The sequence below is a fragment of the Streptopelia decaocto genome (genome assembly GCF_964273445.1).
Source record: "Streptopelia decaocto genome assembly, chromosome: 2".
NCBI classification, from domain to species: domain Eukaryota; kingdom Metazoa; phylum Chordata; class Aves; order Columbiformes; family Columbidae; genus Streptopelia; species Streptopelia decaocto.
In genome coordinates this window covers 45,753,540-45,771,684 of record NC_138655.1, presented here as the reverse complement: position 1 = coordinate 45,771,684, position 18,145 = coordinate 45,753,540, and positions in this window count along the sequence as shown.

Here is an 18,145-nt window from a genome sequence, read left to right as displayed (position 1 = left end):
AATGTTACAATTTTTTAAAAGTGATTTAGATATGCTGAGAGTTTAAAAAAAGTTTAATGTAGCTTTCTGTATCTTGGACAGGGATGTATTGCCTCAGGTGAGCAACACAAGTGTCAGGGCTTTCCTTGCTTTTGGAATTTCTATCAGGATCAAAGGCCTTGGGGGCTGAATCCAGTAACAGGCTGCTGAGCCTGTAAGGTGTTCCAGTAGGGGCTGAGAGAGTCGATGTGGCCATGGCACCTTTTCTGCTTGCTACCACTTGTGCAGTTTTAGGTTACATGGTGGTAGAGCACTTCCACCTTGCCCTGGTGAAAGAAAATAATGTTGCCCATGTGCGTCCACAAAAAACATTTTAATTTTGATCATTTTTCCACGGTAATTTGGATACAGGTTAAGATGTTTAGCATGAGCTAGAGGAGCTTGTGTGAGTGGTTTGGATGATGAAGTAGGGAGCACAGCCAAGCCCTGGCCATCAGTGCTGGCAGGCTGCCCATTGACACCAAGCATCTTATAATAGACATCAGTTTGGCTACCGCTCCTTGGGAATCTGGAGTGAGAGTGCCTGAAATGTGCCTTTAGGGTGGAAGATATCTGAGAATATTCAATGTTTTATGCCATGTTTTGCTTTCTTGGTGACATCATTGATTCACAAGCTAGTTGGCTTTACTTTGAGGATTAATATTCTCACACTGTGCTTTGAAATAAAACAGTTTGTGAAGGTGAAATGTAATTAAGTAGCTCACACTCTCTGATGAGCTGTTAGAACAGTAACTGTAGAACAAACAGGAATAAATAAATAGTCTACAGATTCCTAAGCAACATGGATGGTTTCTTGCCCTCAAATTAAAATGTCCTGGGGAAGGTGTGGAGAGGAAGGAAGCAATATGAATATGAATGTTTAGTACCTCTTGAAGAGACACATAAGAGAAGATTCAATTGTGCCTCAAAGGTATGAAACAGTGAATGTTCAGTTCTAACTCAACCAAATGCTGTTGAAGTCACACGTCCCTTAAGCAAAAGTTCTGTTTTAAATCAAGAATATTTTCTGTGATTTACAGCTAAAACAAATCAAACTTCCATCCTTGTCCACACACACACATGGAGGTGAAAGAGCGAGTTGGCACGTCATTTGAAATATTGATCAAGCAATTGAATGTCATTTGGAAAGACGGTGAAAAAATGTTTAGAAAGGGCCACGTGCATTGTTTAGCAAAATAGACTCCTGCAGTGGGACAGGTGGGTTGTACACTTGTGTGACAAACTCAATTCCCCTTCCAACAGAAAACAAATAATCAGTTTCACATTTCTAAAATGTGTCTATTCGCATTTTGCCTGGAAAGTTTTAATACTGCCACAGAACAATCCAACAGTATGAAACTGGCGCTTTCGCAGAGAACATTATTCTGCTCAATATTATTTTTGTTAACCTGCTCTGGTTATTTGTACACCAGCAATTTTGGAGTCGCTGCTAGGACTTTTTAAAGGAGTGTGGCTGAGGGAGCTGATGTGCTGCCCAGGAACACACACATCTCCTGTTTTCTTCACATGCTGCTCTGTACAACTCTACTGATGCTGTTTTCACAGCAGCCACATCCGTCATCTCCCACACCCTTTCTGGGGTTTCCACCTTGCATATCCCTCCAGCATTGTGCTTCACGAGGTGCAGTTAGGAGCTGGTGTATTGGTAGAACCAAAGAGGTGAGAGAAGCCAGGATGGTGGGTTGTTAGAGAGAAAATTGAAGCAGACTCTGAAACTTGACTCTTCTGTCCTTTACGGACTACAAACGTTTGTGCTATACCGGGGACATGACTTTTCTTAAATTAAATAAAAATCCAAGAAGTCACTTGACTCAGAGATGGCTTTGTTTGAAATTTGGAGTTTGTTTAGGTTGAGGAACAGAATCACTGCAGGCTTTGGCTAACCAAAGCAGGGCTGACAAGTTGACAGCGGTGCTGTGGTTGTGGAGACTGAGACAATGGTGACTGTAGTTTATCCACAAGCATGAGCATCGATAGTTTCTCTGAAATAAGGATAGTTAGCACTGAAGGAGTGCTCCAAAGCTCTTCTGGAGCTATTGATCATGCACATTGCAAAGCACATAAGAGTGTGTCAGCTTAAAAGAGTGCTGCTTGATGCCTGGTGAAGTTGACCAAATCTCACCTTCAGAAAAAGCTAGAGATCAAAACGAGTAATGAAATGTGTGGCAGATAAGGTACATGGGACAACCCTGGAAAATGATAAACCAAATGCTTTTCTTGAGAAAGCAGGGAAAGGAAGAGCTGAAGACTTATGGAACAAATAATCAAATGAGCTGCAAGGACAAATTGGATTTGTCAAGTAAAAATTGTATTAAACCAGCCTAATTTCCTTCTGTGACAGGATACCAGGCCTTATGGATTAGGGAAGAAGTAATGGAGTCCATAAATCATGAATTCAGGGAAACGTTTTGTCACGGTTACCTGTGGAATCCCCATGAGCAAGCAAGGGAAGTACAGTCTGAGTAAGTCAGTCCAAAACCATTTTGAAAAATAAAGGGAATAATTAGTAGATCACTGTCACACTGGAGCATGTTTTGAGGGGGAATGTCCCAGAGGCCTGTCACAGACCTGATAATACTGAGTGTTGAATATTCATTCAGAGTCAATTTCAGTAACAACATTGCTGATGTAACAAAGACTGTATTTGTTACATTTGCAGAAGACACTAAGCTGGGACTGTGGCAAACACTTTGAGAGGCAGAATTAGGATCCAGACTATACCCAGTATGTTGGAGAAGGCAATGAGAACAAAATACTGTGCAAATTCATAAGGAAAAACCCTCCACTCAGGAAGGAAATTCTGGACTCCAAATCCTGCAAAACTGGGAATAGCTGAAACAGCATAAAAGTAATGGAGAAGATCTGGAAGTTATAATGAATATGAGTTAATGATATGGCAACAAGGTAAACATTGTACTGGGCTGTATAAAATAGGCACTTTGTCTACAACATACATGAAGTTTTCTTCCTCTGCTCAGTGAAGGTATGGTGTTCAGCTGGAGAACTGTGTCCAGTTTTGAAAACTTGGAACACTTAAAGAAAGATGTAGGTGAAGAAGGTGTATAGAGCCATTTTGTTTATTCTCCTCTAAACTCTTTGGCAAGATTAAAGGAAATAAGGAAGAGAGATATTAATGCAAACAGATTAACCATCTTCAAAAACATAAATGGCAAAGAGGGCAGAACTAACCTCAAAGAGGACAACCATAATCTGCCGACAAGCAGCAAGAAGTCTGCATTGGATGCACTGATATAATGAGCTAAAGACCCGTGTGACAATTAATAATTCTATCTAAATAAAGTTCCAATTCAATATTTTTGTTAACATAACACTAAATGTAATAGAAGAGAATGTCTTCTTTCTCAGCTTTCACATCTGAGTTAGACTAACTCTGCAAACTCCTGCCTGCATGCTGAGCCTGACTTGAGCAGTGCTGTTGGCAAGCATGTGAATTTAACCAGAAGGCATGGATTTACAAGAGGCACTAACTGGTATCAGTACAGTAAAACCAACACATTCTCATGCCATGTGATTTGCCAACGGTCATATAACCATACAGAGTCTTCGCATTCCCCCATTTGGATCAGAGCTGCAGACATGCAGAGGTGCATTCTTTGTTATGTACCAGAAACTTCTTTCTTGAAGTCTAGGAGCCTTGAGCATTCAGCACCTCTTGTCATTAAAAGTGGAAGTTTTTCAACAGATTTCCCTCCTGTCTTCTGGAGCCAGAAATATGGTACATGTAATGCAGTAATATGGGACTCCTTGGGACAGAAGTATCACAGCAAAGGATAAAAAAGAAGCTGAACCTTCGTGGTTCCACTAGAACCCCAGTAGAATCAAAAGGCAAAAAGTTCAAAGCCCAAATTCATTTCAGGGTTTTGAAGGACCTATTTGGTGATTAAGGATTTCAGGTCTTCACTAAAGCTTTCAATAATATTTCTAACATCAAAACTCTCTCAGAAAGATGGATGTAAAATGGATCAATAAAAGGATTGATTTTTGCATTGCCAACCTGTTCTTTGCAGTCACATGTTAAAGATGAAATGGAGATATTTTATGTCAATCCATGACTTTTGAGAAACTACTTAGCTTCCACTGAGTCACTTATCTTTGCTGCTATTCTATTATTAATAATTATATACGAATAATATAGATGCTTCTCTCATGCAAAGAGGAACCCCAATAGCATGTTAAGGCTCTCCAGGCTTCAGTTCCAATCTTCTACTACTTTCTGTGATGTGTAAATAAATTCTGCTCACTGCAAAGGCAGGGTTGAAAATGTACAGGTCACAATTCAAAAATGGCCTGAGGTGCATGCTTCTGGCTCTTGGACAGCATTTCAGCAGGCAGAGATCTTCAGCTCACACTGAATGACATGTTCTAAATTCCTAATCATGTTGTAGCTGTGATGGTCTACAGTTATGACAGACACACAGACTGCAGGAAGAAATCATACCTTTTTTTTTTTTGTCTTGGAGCAGCTAGTACAGCTGGAAAAATATACAAGTTTTCAGGCACAAACTTCTCTTCAGATAGAAACAGCTAGAAAGCTTGTTTATGTTTTTACAGCTAAATCAGTGGGTCTAACCAAAGATATCCTCCCTCCTGACAGATTTGCCCCACTGCAGCCTGGATGACAGAACTCATCAGTGCTTGCTGGTGGTGTGTGCCAGGGCTGTGCCATTGCTGCTCTAGGAACCTCCATGGGGACTGTGGTCCCTCCAGACACGGTGGAAGGGGGACAAAGCAGGGATGTGGGAGAAGGAGGTGAATGGGGCAAGGAAGGGAAAAAACTCATCGTTTGCCCCCCAAAAGCCCACCTTTCCATGCAACCCCCATGTCCTGGTCTTGTTAAAAACAAGACCAGTTTCTCTTTTAGTGATTTTTTCTTTCAGCTAAGTTCTTCTTAGTAACAGCACTTTTCTGAAGTTGGATACATGTTTTGGTAGACATAACAATGGAATGCAAGGTCGCTGATAAGAATCCACATCCTGTAAGCAAGGAGGAGCGAACTGAACAGGTGACTAAAACTGACCAACTAAGTATTCAATCCCATCCACATCATAACACCATATAAAAGTGGGCAATCATGAGGGTCTCGCTGTCTCTTTGACTGTGGCCACCATCTGGAGAGAGCCCTGTCTGCTGTTCCTGCGACCTGAGGCCTAGTGACAGATCCTGCATCCTTGAATCCAGTTCCAGTCTGCTGCATAGTCCAACCCAGGACTTATGGGTGCCTGCCCTGCAGCCGCTGGAGCACTGCTGAGCTACCGGGAAAACTGAAGAGTGGTTTTGTATATTTTGTATTATTTTCTCTGTTTTATTAGTAGCATTAGTAAAACATTTTTAACTTTTTCCAACTTGCAAGTCTTCTCTCTCTCTTTGCCTCTCTTTGCCCTCCTATTGCCTTTCCTTAGTGAGGAGGCAGGGAGGTTCAGAAGGGGTGGAGAATGGGGAGGGGGTTAACAAAGCATCTGCCACGGTTTATTGTCGCCCTGCAATCAAACAGTGACACCCCATCATGCTTTAATTTCAGCCCTTAGACACCCTCGCTTTGCCTCTAGTTCAGGCAGCATCTCCATCTGACCAGCCTTCAGTCTCATTGCTCTTCTTCCATCTTACTGGCAAGTCCACTCACCAGCCAGCAGCCACCTGCTCCACAGCCATCACTTGCCACAGACGCCAAATATGAAAAGGAGAAACACCACAGCTCTTCACTGAGCACAGGTTCAGAGCTTTTCTTTCCAGGGAAATTCTTAATGAATCAAAGTCTCAAACAGGAGAAGGAAATTATAGCAGAATAAATCATGTCACTGCAAGGTCAGTTCAGAAGTGCTAAGAGAGGGAACACAAAATATGAACATTCCTTCTTCATGTTAAAATAAGGGATTAAATATTACAACAGGAGTCTAGGGACTGTTTTTAAAAAGGGCAAAGGTTTTAAGTCACCTGCTACTTTTGCAGGCTTGGTGACGTCACCTTCTGAACAGTTTGCTCAAGTCCAGAAGTGCTTCAGGTTCTGCATTAACTAGATTGTATTTCCTCAAAATATGGACTTAGTACCACTTTTTTGACCTCCTTTACATATTTGTTTGGACTTGCTAAATGTAGAGCTGCAAGATTTTTAAATGCTGAGTCAAGCTCATAATGGGAGAAAATAGCAGAAGTTGTAAGAGGAAGAGCCCTTTCTATAGTGCTTTTGCAGTAAAACCACTTATGGTAAAGGCTGGGGGCAAATGTTAAAGAGGATGTAGAACTGCCCTTTTGTGGTGTGGCTGTATGTGGGATGATGCAGCTGGTGGATACAGAGATCCTGTTTCACCCTGGAGCTGTTCCCACCTCTCCATGTGTGCTTGTCTGGGGTCATGGTGCCTGTACAGAAGCATCCGTTTCTACAGCAAACCGTTGTCTGGGGAGTGAGGCATTTCACAAGGTGGTGCGCTCCAGCAGCCGTACACCCTGGGGACTGATTTCGTGGAGCAAAAAGAGTCATCCTGTGCCCAGAGAAAGGGCTTTGCCTTGCACACACCACCTCAGCACCCTTGCTGGTGCCTAGGTCCTCTTATTCAGGAAGCCAAAGCAATGTTGCCCTCCACTGGTCCTGAAACTAGTTTAGCTGCTAATGTGAGTTGGTTGGACAAAATAATTTTCAGTACCATCAGGGGCACTTTGAAACCAAGACTCAGATTCCCGAGATGTGTTGGTGTTGTTCCATTGGTGCTGGGATCTCTCGCTTTTCAGCCTCAGCTGCAGTGGGGACGGCCATTACAGGTGGTGGTCACGAGACTGTGCAGCGGGAGGGGGGTGTGAGCAGCCTCACCTCCTGCGGGGACCAACATTGTGCGAGGGATTTTTGGCCAGGGGATCTGCTGCTCAGCTTTCACTCCAAGCAGACAGAAACCACATAGAGTGAGCTCTGGCAATGTCCAGCATGAGCCTCCCTAGCGAATGGATTTGCTGTCGTCAAACAGTGACATTCCCATCAGGTAAAACCTGCACGCCCATGAAACATTTCAGATTTCTAAAGCTTATAATATTACATTGAAAACACATGCTTTCAACTATTATGTCTGCTGATTCTCACCGCTGGCTGATGACCCCTACTTACAAAACCTCCGAGGCACCCAAGGCAGCCAGCATCGCTTGAATAACCCAGCCAAACACCAGCATCCAACAGCTCTGTGCTAAGAGCAAGGGAGATGAAATACACACCAGCACACTTTGAGGAGAGCCTGAAGGCCCTGCAGGCAGCATTGGCCGCTACAGGTTTTTTCCCAGGGAGTGTGGTGTGAGGGTGTGTGGCGCCTGCACGGAAGAAGCCTGTTAGATGACACGTGTTTCTGATATGGTGAGCTGCAGTGAAATGATTAACTGTCCTGGAACTTAAGTGACCATAATTAGGCTCCCCATGAACAGCCCTTTGAGATAAAGAATGGAAATTCACCCTTACATGGGCCTTTCAGCTTTTCAGCCTATTTGGGGCAGGCTGAAACTAGGTGCGTACATTTCCTTGAGCACCTTGGGCACTCTGCAGTTGTCTGAAGGAGCTGTGACAGTTGCTGGCTTGGCCTCCCTAGTTGTGTCTTTTAACCTGCTCTTCCCAGCATCACATCCATGAACAAAAACATTCCTGGTTTGCAAGGCATGCTTCCCGGAAAATTACTCTTCTAAGGACCCACAAACCTTAGTTCTGCTTGAGCGCGGCTTGATACACCTAGAATAGCTGTGGGAAATAAGTACAAGGCCACCGTGGCTGGTTGAAGTATAAAAGATTTTAATATTGATACACTTATTGTGACTTATCATACATAAGAAATATTTCTTTAATTTCCAACATCAGTTTCTTTGAATTAAGTTGGAAGAAGTGCATGAGAGCAGCTCGAATGCCAGAGAGGTTTCTTGCAGAGTTAAAGACTTAATTTTAGAATAATTTCCAATAAGTCACCAGGCAAGATTATGGGCTGAGGGTTTTTGCAGGATATTAAGAATTATATCGCCCCTTCCAGAGCTATCTGCAAATCCTGTGCCGGTGTGATAAATAACCCCATGGTTACCAAAAGATGGAGAGCAACCAATGTCCTTGCAAGCTAGAAGAGGTCTGTTTTCCACACACCAAGGTAGTGAGAGCTACAGTTGTTGTTCTAATGCTGTTAATGGGCGACAGTATGCTAATTAGTCAGATTAACTAAGCGGGTGAGTCATGCACTAACCCTTCTTGAAAGAAAGTGCCCATTTTGAGATGCTAAATGAGAACATAAATGCAATCAGGCATAGAATTCTTGAAAGATAAGATGAGAGCAGACCTGCTTGTTAATGGAGGCAGTGAAATTAATTCTGCTTTGGAAAGGGGTGCACTTTTTCATATTCAGGGTTTGTTTTAATGGGGAAAGGTTCAAAACCTTCAGATCTATACGATGCATTTCACTCAGGTTTAAGTAGCTTTAATGACCCAACATAACAAAGATATTTCTGATATTCTCTGCTACATCTGCACCTTCGGAAAGACTTTTTTTCTTTTTTTTTTTTTTTTTTTTTTAATTAGAGGCATTCAGATGTTTCAAATGAAGACAAAACTGTAATATTCTGAAAAAACACAAAGCCCTCTCATCTATAATTGATGGGAAAGTATTAAAAATGTTTATTGTGAGTGCTCAACCTCTTACACTGAAAAACTGCAGTCTCCTCACATTTGAGAAATGGGCATTGATGCTCACAGACACCACAGATGTGGACTTGCTGTGGTGCTGGGGGTCACTGCTGAGGGTAATGAAGGGAGGATGGTGTGCCCTTCTGTGGAGAAGACCTGTGCCATTTTTCAGTGTGTGCAACCCCTTCCTTTCTTCGTGGCCACCAACCATTTGTGCATTAGCTTATTGTAACCTTTTTCTCTTCATGATTCATACTGGTGTAAGCATCAGGGAAACACTTCAGTTGTGCTAAGCTGCCATCGCAGACTGTGATATTTTGGGTCCTGAGCTAAAGACAGCTCCAGTCTCTGGTCTGAATTCCTGTATAAATGCCCTTACCACAACTGAATTCACCACAAAAATACTCTGCCTCGCACTTCTTTTCGAACATGCTCTGTCGACTCATCATTTACCAGACCTGGTCATTTTTATTAAAGCTTTTTGACCCTTCCCGTCTGATTTCAAGGCAGCTCCTGAGCAGTAGGACTGCTGGAGATGCCGGCTCCGTTCATCTGCCTTCTTTTCTAACCCAAACTATTCCCACTGCAATGGATGGCCACCAGTTTCCACCACAAAGGTGGCTGCACTTAGGTGGTTGGTGAAGTGATCCCTATATATATTTGCAATTCTCTGCAGTGCCTTGAGGCTTGCAGAAGGCACTATATAAATCAATTAATAACAATATCAGAGGTCAGTCAGCCAACAAGAATACAATTTAGTTTAATGAGAGATAAATAAGACAGACAGAATGAGAGGGGAAGGGAGCTACAAGGCTCCCTGCTCGGTGCAAGGCTCTAAATATGCCACCTCCTCGTTTTATCACAGTGATGATCAGAAACACAGAAGATAATCGTGTCATTGCCATTTCTTAGTCCAGTGTAATATCTATTACTGGTTTTGATGTCTTACTCAGCTCTGTACCAGTTTGATTTTAGGACGAGTGTACATTATTTTCATGAAAACAAATATGAGCGTGAGGAAGCATTTTTCCCTTGCGTGCAATTCCTACTAAAGAATTTACATTCTTCTAATTTACTGGTTTACTGCACCACTTAGTGCACTCCTGAGATGTGCAGAATGTCCTCGCAGTTAAGAATGTGCAGATGAAATTTACCCTTTTTGCACTGAATCACTCACTCTTCCCTTGGAAGTCACCATGCTCTTTCCTCCCTCTAAATCTCCTTTAACCGCTCTAATAAAAGAACAGATTATTCTGCATAGTTACAAAATGGATCCAAAACGGATGGTTGGCAGTTTAGTTGGATTTTAGGGTAGTTATATATTTTTGTGACCAGTCTGGTACTAAGCAGATGAATGGAAAGACATTGTTTTACATTTGATTCTTCCTATTATATGAGAGTGTAGGTGCAGGAATGAAAATTCGCCATTGTAGCCCCAGACAAAAAGCTTGGTTACATCACCCTCATTGAAGCATCATTTGATAATTTGTCAGAGGACACGGGGAGATAACCCCGAGTGGTGCAGGGGAGTGGATGGAGGAGACTTGAGTGGCAAAACAAGGAGGTGTTTTGTGTTTAGGCCACATCAGTACACAAGCTGCAAAGCCTTTCACTGTGTCTGTGTCCACACAGACCTGTTGGGATGTGTGGGATGATGCCCTGGGCCCTGCTACCCCCATAACAGCCCAAAGAGCTGCTAGGGAGGGTGGCAGCTCCTGTCCAGCCCCTGCACGAATCCTTCCTGGGGGTCCAGAGGGAGCGCACACATGGATACAGGTGCTGAGAAATGTTCCAAAGCTCAGTGTTACAGAAACAGCCATTAGCAGCAGAGCATGAAACGTGTATCTAAAGCAGAATAAAGCAGCATGAAGCACTCTCGGTTAGCAAGTCCATAGCTGTAGGGCAAGGCTGGCTTGGGCTAAAATTTGACACAGTTTAGCGTAGCATCATTACATGGAGGATCTGTTCACCTGGTTATTTGTAGAAAAGTCTTTTTTTTTTAGCTGCATCTGCAGTCACTGCATATCTCTTCATGCCCGGTCGTTGCCTGTATCACGCTCCAAGCAGGTATTCATTCAGGCCTCAAGCCCTGTAGCCATGGCAAAAGGAGGCAAAGGAGGCAGAACAGGCCTTTCTAAACCTCTTTGACAAAAGCCAAGGCCAAACAGAGCTGACGTTACGCACATCAGCACTTCTGAGGTTGCATCTCCCAGAAATTCCACTTACATTTTTGAATCCTTTCATGTGCCTCAGAACAGCAGCCTGTGCAAATCTGGGGCTGTCTCCTTCACACTTAGGTAATCCACTTGCAGCAGCTCAGATCTGGACATGAAAACATTGCTTCTGCAAGGGGGGCTGCTCTTTGTTCTCTCTCCCCTGTGCCAAAAAAAGCCAGCCCTGAAGACCGTGACAAAGGATTAGCTCGAGCAGAGGCCAGGCTGCGATGTAAATAGCCAGACAGAGAACAGAATGGCTTCTTTTATCAACCTTAACATCCCAAAGCTCTACTGATTTCATTGTCATTATGGTGGTGATTAATTTGACCCGGAGTACTGCCACCCACTGTTAAAGCCTTCACTGCAACCCTGTTGATAGCTCTCATGACAGAGATTACAGTCTGCAACTGCGTTGTCCATAATTAGTACTTGTCAAAATGAGATTTGCCTATGGTAGCCCACAGCCCATGAGAAACCCATTCAAAATTAAACATGCTTTGGAAAATAGGGGACAGTTCATCCTCTAATTGGAACCAATGACTACAGAGTGAAGACTCTTTTTTCTCATCTATTAAGTGTTGTTCCAGGTCTAAAACATGATTTTGTGAGTCCTCTCCATAGCTATCAATAAGTGTCCTCTGGTGAAGCATGTGAGTGCTGATTCTGTTCCGCAGCTGGGTCCTAAAATGTTTACATGGTTAACTGCCTAAAACAGCGTAGTTCCATTGCTTCATCTGAAACAGGCCAGTGTCAGGGCACAGTGACAGTCCCGGCTGTGGGTGACGGGCCCTTGGGAAGGCAAGGGCTGGAAATACCTTGTGCTGCAGGGGTGGGGGGATCACCTGGGGACGTTTGGATGAGTTGTTGCCTATTTCCAGGGAATGGAGGAGAGAAGAGGAAGTGAAGTCACACAGCCAGTGGTCTGCCTGATGGGCTAGCATAGAAATGCAAAGTTTACAGTGACTGGGGTGTAGGCCAGTCTGAGGCTTCACTCACCAATATTTTGGGCTGGACCAAACATGGAGTCTAATATACAATTTACTCTTGCAGGCCAAGTCTACGACCATTTATTTTTTTCCCACTGTAAGATGAATGCCAGTGTTACTGCAACACTGCAGGCAAAGGCTCAGTAACAGCATCCAGCACTGCTAAGGATTGCAACAAAAGGTTTTCTGATTAAACTCTGAACTACAGCGGCAGTGCAAGGCATTTGCCAACATGAGACATGCAACTAGCCAAAGGTATCTCATCTTCCTACTTCCAGGCTGAGAAGTTCACCTGTGTTAAAAAAAGGGAGGAAAAGAGAGGGAAAACAGGCAAAAAACATCAGTCCGAATGAGACACAAGTAAAAGTGTGATTCAGCATTTCCGTTAGACACAACTATTTTTCTGTAGTACAGTAACTCAGAAACTACCAGTGGGTCTGACCCAGCTCGTATTGCAGCCTGTAGCTGACTGGGAGAAGTCAGGGCTGAGCTGGAGATGGTTTGATGTGAAGTGGGTCCAGCCCACCCTACAGGGCCCGGCCACATGTGTCTCTGGAGAAGACAGGGTGCAGACAGAGGCGGGCAGCCTTTCTGTGCCAGACCTTGGGAAGGGAAGGGAGAACAACACAGGTTTTGTCAGGGACTATGCTGGAGGCTCTGTTTATACCAGGCACTCTTTCCTTCAAATGGCAATATTCCACATTTCATGAGATGAATCTAAGATGGACACGGAGATGGTAAACATCCTCAAAATAAGTAACCATCACTTGAAATTGATGTCCGGTTATGTTTTTCACAGGACAAACAGGTGAGGTGGTGTTTTTGTGATCAGAAGCACGAACATAGCTACAGAAATTGTTCTGCCTCAAGCCACCATCTAAAAACCAGAGGAGAGAATGCAGAGAATTACACCCTTGTGCTAATCAAAATAAATCACTGTTGGAGAAATGATCTATCTTTTCATTTCAGGTCCTGGCAGTGCTCAGTAGCTCCTGAAAGTGGTGGAATGTATCATGGCAAAAGTGAATGCTTGGCGAGTAAGTCACAAGAGGTGGTGGTGTACCAGACAGAATTCTTCACAAATGTCTTTAATTTTGTTCCACTAAAAAGAAGCAAGATCTTAAAAGACTACAGTACTTTTTAATGAGTGCCCAGCCACTGATAAAAGTGCCACATTTTCCTACAGGAGGTTAATTAATCTTTATGCAGTCCTGTATGTAAATACCATTCACTAAAGTTTATCATATTGGACTCTATACCTGAATCCTGCACAGCCAGGTTGTAACTTTCATTGCCATCCCTAGTGGAAATGCTGCTAAGAGGATGCTTCATTTTGAATATTGCTTAAATATCAGTCTGATCAGCTCTGGCCTGTGGGAGGCTTATTGACGAAGGAAAGACCTCATTGCAGAGCTTCATTCCTTTGCAACCCTGAACTGCATTCCTGCATGTTAGGAATCTTCTGCTCTTCTCTGTGCTGGTCAATGCACAGCTGAAGAGGTGGGTCAGCTGGAGTTCATCTAAAAAGGGAAAAATCAGACTGCTGGTACATGTAAAATTCATAGTCAGGAAGAAGAGATTGAATCACAGGGCTAAAGAAAGGTGAAGACTGGTAGTCTTCAGGTTTGCAAAAAAAAAAGCTGCTGCAAAATAGTGAGAATAAGCACTTCTCATCCACTGAGAGCAGAAGGAAAAGCAGTTTTGAAGGTTGTGCCATTTGTGAAAGTTTCAGACGATTTAATTGCAGACTTCAATTTTTGGAAAATATTTGTTTTCTCTTTTAGGTTCTTCCTGCAATCATCTCTTTAGACTAATGAGACATTTAAGCTAGACATTAGGAAGCATTTTCTAATGATGACGATGACTGCGTCCCGTCACACATCGCTACAGAGGTTCGGCGAGTCAGCAAACGTCTGCTGGGAGAGCGCTGGGCATCACCGGCCCCACCGTGGCATGGGGGAGGCAGGGGATGACCTCGGCGAGCCCCCGTCAGTCCTGCTTCCTGTCACTCTGGCAAGTCTGAAGATTTACTTTCACCCTGAAGGTAATCAGTCAGTCGTGATTTTGACCTACAGTTTAATGTGCTCTCTTGCTATAGTTACAGACATCCTCCTTCTGGTTACGCTCCCCACTGTGACTAATGGCATCTTTGCAGTTCAAGAGGTGGTTTTTAAAGAAAAAGATCCAAGTTGCAGTGCTGTTACCAAGTTCACAGTTTTAGCGAAAACAATGGCACAGCAGACTTTGCTATGGCCTTTGAACTTGACATTTTTTTGGTGCAAATACGTACATGTATATTTATACACCTTTCTCAAAACCCTTAAATACACAGGAAGCAACAATTTTTCTGTTACTGTTCATGCAATGGATCATCAGTCTTGGTATTTACTATTCACAGCGAAGTATGTTTAAAGTTCACTTACTCCATTCATATGAATTATTCTTGATCAGTCAAAGTTTTTTTGAAAACTGAACTGTTTTGCACAAATGCAAACAAAAATGGAAACAAGTTTGCAAAGAATCAGGAACTGAATACCCCACAAAATACCAGGATCCTAAGCAAGCTTTACAAATATGATCTTTCCAGTGTGGTTTTCTGGGAGATGTTTAAGGGTGATTTGAGGAACCATGTCTTAAAGATAAAACCATAAGGATGTTAAAGGTATTTTGCAAAATACCTCCAGCATTTACAAATATTGCTTTGGAAAACACTGCAATGATTGAAGGTCATTCTCCAAGCTGAGGAATAGGTTTTTAGATTAACAAATGTGACCACTTTAAATAAATTCAATTGTTTTTGTTCGTGTGTGTATGCTGAAGAAAAATTTGGGAAAATGATGCATTTGTTTAAATCTCCTTCCCTTGTTTCTGCTTTCTAAATTGTTTCCCTGTATCTATTCACCTCGAAACCCAATTAAATTCAAGGGCAGTAGATCACAAAAGCTAGTGTTACTTGACCAAAATCTCTACTGTGTGTGGCAAGAAAATCAGCAGCAAGTAGGTCAAGTTTTGCTTTTCTTTGCTAGATGAGACTGCAGATGTCATCTGGATGCTAATTGGAGTCATTGTACAATCGTGTTAGATGCCCTATTCTCATTCAATATTGTGGCAGGTAACACAGTACCTATGTTCTTCAATAAAGGGTCAATGACACAAAGTTAGTTTTCTGCTGCAGGGAGAAAACAGACAATTAGAAAATCACTATTTGTATTCAATCTCTGTTTACACTGGTTGACCACATCACTTGCAAGCACACATTTCTCTCTAGATTCAGAAATACACAAATGTATCAGCACCAGAAGTCTCCTCTCATTTTACTTTGCAATTCAGGAATGCTTTATTAATCAACGCAAGATGCATTCATTGAACTGGATTAATCCTGCATAAGTAATTTTGAAACTTCCTGCTGAAGTTATTTTTCATTTCTGGGAACAAATCGTTTATTTGGATTTTCATATATCAGGATCACAGAGATTTGCCACAGTCAGATTTTAATTTTAGTTACATCTGAGCTGGCTTATATATTAGGGCACATAGTTTTGCATGAGAGCATCTTCTAAAATCTGTAATTGGTGTGGAACACTGACATGCACAGAATACATCTGACAAGGTCCAGAGAATTACGTTCAGTTTCGCTGATCAACATCTATGCTGCAGATTAACTGAATCTTTTATGGCATTACAAGCCCTCCAGAATTCATTAGTGTACTTTCCCTTCCCGCTAACCACTCTGACCTCCAGTGCTGCCAACGCTATTTCTTTGGTCTGGACCTGAGACTTCCATTTGAATTAAAACACGGTCTGTCCCTTAAAAGCAAGAAAACTAGAGTACTGTATTGGTGAGCTATTATAATACAATACAAACCGGTACATATAATGAGCTTTGGCATGGATTTTTCTCAGAAATTGGCTCACAGATGTAGCTAGCTGAGTAAATTATTGTATTAAAAGTGGGAAGGGGGACAAACCTGTGATGGAAAGCAATGCCAGCTTTTGGGAGGTGGGTGCACACAGTACCTTTGAAGGCAGTGCTATAATGAATGGAAAAGCATATTTCTGAAGCACCATCTTTGCCCTCCTTAAGGGCACACACACGGGTTGCAAGTCAGCAGCAAGCCACCCTTCTCATGGTTCCTGGGCAGAGGATGGGACCACAGCGCAGGGACAGGGAAACAGCTCCATTCACCAGTCTGTTGTTTGAGAGGCCCAGCTCCACAAAAGTACCTTGTCAAGTTTGTCACGCTGAGGACAAAGAGGAGAAGATGGCTTAGGGGAGATCTTATCACCATGTTCCAGTATTTAAAGGGTGGCTACAAAGATGGAGACCCCCTTTTTACCAGGAGTCACACGGAAAAGACGAAGGGTAATGGGTACAAGTTACTCCTGGGGAGATTCCGATTAGACATCAGAGGACAATTTTTCATAATGAGAACAATCAGTCATTGGGATAATATCCCCAGGAAAGTGGTGGATTCCCCAACACTGGACGCTTTTAAGATTCAGCTGGACAGGGTGCTGCGGCATCTTGTCTAGACCTTGATTTTGCTAAGGAAGGTTGGACCAGATGATCCTTGTGGTCCCTTCCAACCTGGCATTCTATGACTCTATTAATGTTTGGCAAGAAGGACAGCAGACAAGGAGAATGGAGGAACGGTCCAGGTGTCTGGCTCCCACAGACGACTTTAGTCTGTGAACTGGAAATGGAGAAGACACTTCCTTCCAGCCCACTGGGCACCTGGACTTGTGACACATCTGCTCTTCCTCTGCTTCTCGCTGCTGGCGGCAGCTCTTCCTCCCTTTCCACCAGTGCTGGCTGTAGCTGGGTGCTTCCTGCACCCCAGGCACCCCAGAGATGTGTTACTGGGCAGCTGTGTCCTGATTTCTGTTGCACTGAAGTCTGTGCATTGAAAGCTTGAATGCTGCAACACCTAAGTTCTCTGCTGACTTGCTCCTTCTTGACAGATAAACCACTGCAAATGATCAGCTGAAGAAAACGGGAGCAGTACCATCACCAAGTGCTTTTTTAGTTTCATGTGTATTTCCTGTCCTCTTTTGTTGCATTTTCTCCTGTTTCTCTTCTGCATTTTGTATGGCCTTACTGGTCATTTCTTCCCAGGCTTGCTCTGATGTGTGCTTCTCAGAAACCACTTATGCCTTCCTCATTACTCCACCCCTTACTCTCTCTGTGCCCTTGATCCACAAGCGCTTTACACTTTCTCTTCTTGCTGGCTTTCATTTTCTGTTTTTTCCCTTTCATTCTTACCTCTTCCTCGCTTCATTCCCTTCCTTTCCAAATCATATCTCTGCCCATTGCTTCCAGCTTCTCCTCTTCTTTCTTCTCTTGCATTACTTTAAAAAATATACATAAATCTCCCTTTCTCAAATAACCTCATTAATCAAACAGTCTTATATGCTGTGCTGTCTTGCCATAGTTGCTGTTGGCTTGCCATACCCTTCCTCATAAAAGATGTGAAGAGGACCAATCCCCTCTTGTTAGACCAGACTCTTCCACTGCACTCTTGGCCACCTTCAGCACAGCCCACACTTGCTATAGATGCGGGGTCAGGGCCTGGCTTTTTGTTTGCTCAATGCACCCGCTGGTGGTTTGCATAGGAAGGTTCTGGTCCATGTAAATGTTGGTAGGCATGAATAAATCAAACATGTAGTATAGTAACTGGTATTGACAATGATTCTGCTTCCTGATAAAACCTCTGCCTTGACCTTGTCTTCTCAGCCTGGCAATAGCTCTTGTCCCAAATTCCTCTCCTGTTCACCTGTGCCAGCGCTTCCCCTCCAAGAATACAAATACCCATCATTAGAAGGGTCAATCACCACAGGAGGGACATTTTGAAGAAGGAAGAAATTGCCACAACCAGCATTAAATTCCCCAAGGTAAGATGGCATTTAACTGGGTGGCATCCTTTTCACTTATCTTACCATGGGATGGAGGAACGGGCCGAGCAGCTCAAGGCAGAGGCATTTCACAGGCATATGATGGCATCGGTGACTTTCTGAGGTCCAGCCCTGCCCACCAGCACGCAGGTGGGGCTTTCCCTGCTGGAAGCACAGGCCGGACATGTGGCTCAGGAGAAGAACCTGAGTCACTACATTTTACTGTGTCGCTGTAGTTACAGGCACTGAGAACAACGAGGCTGTTATGTGCGGCCACAAAATAAAAGAAGTTTACGCATCTACATGATAAAAAAAGTTCCAAAGAATTTAATGTAGATATTATTTATACATACACTTTGTAA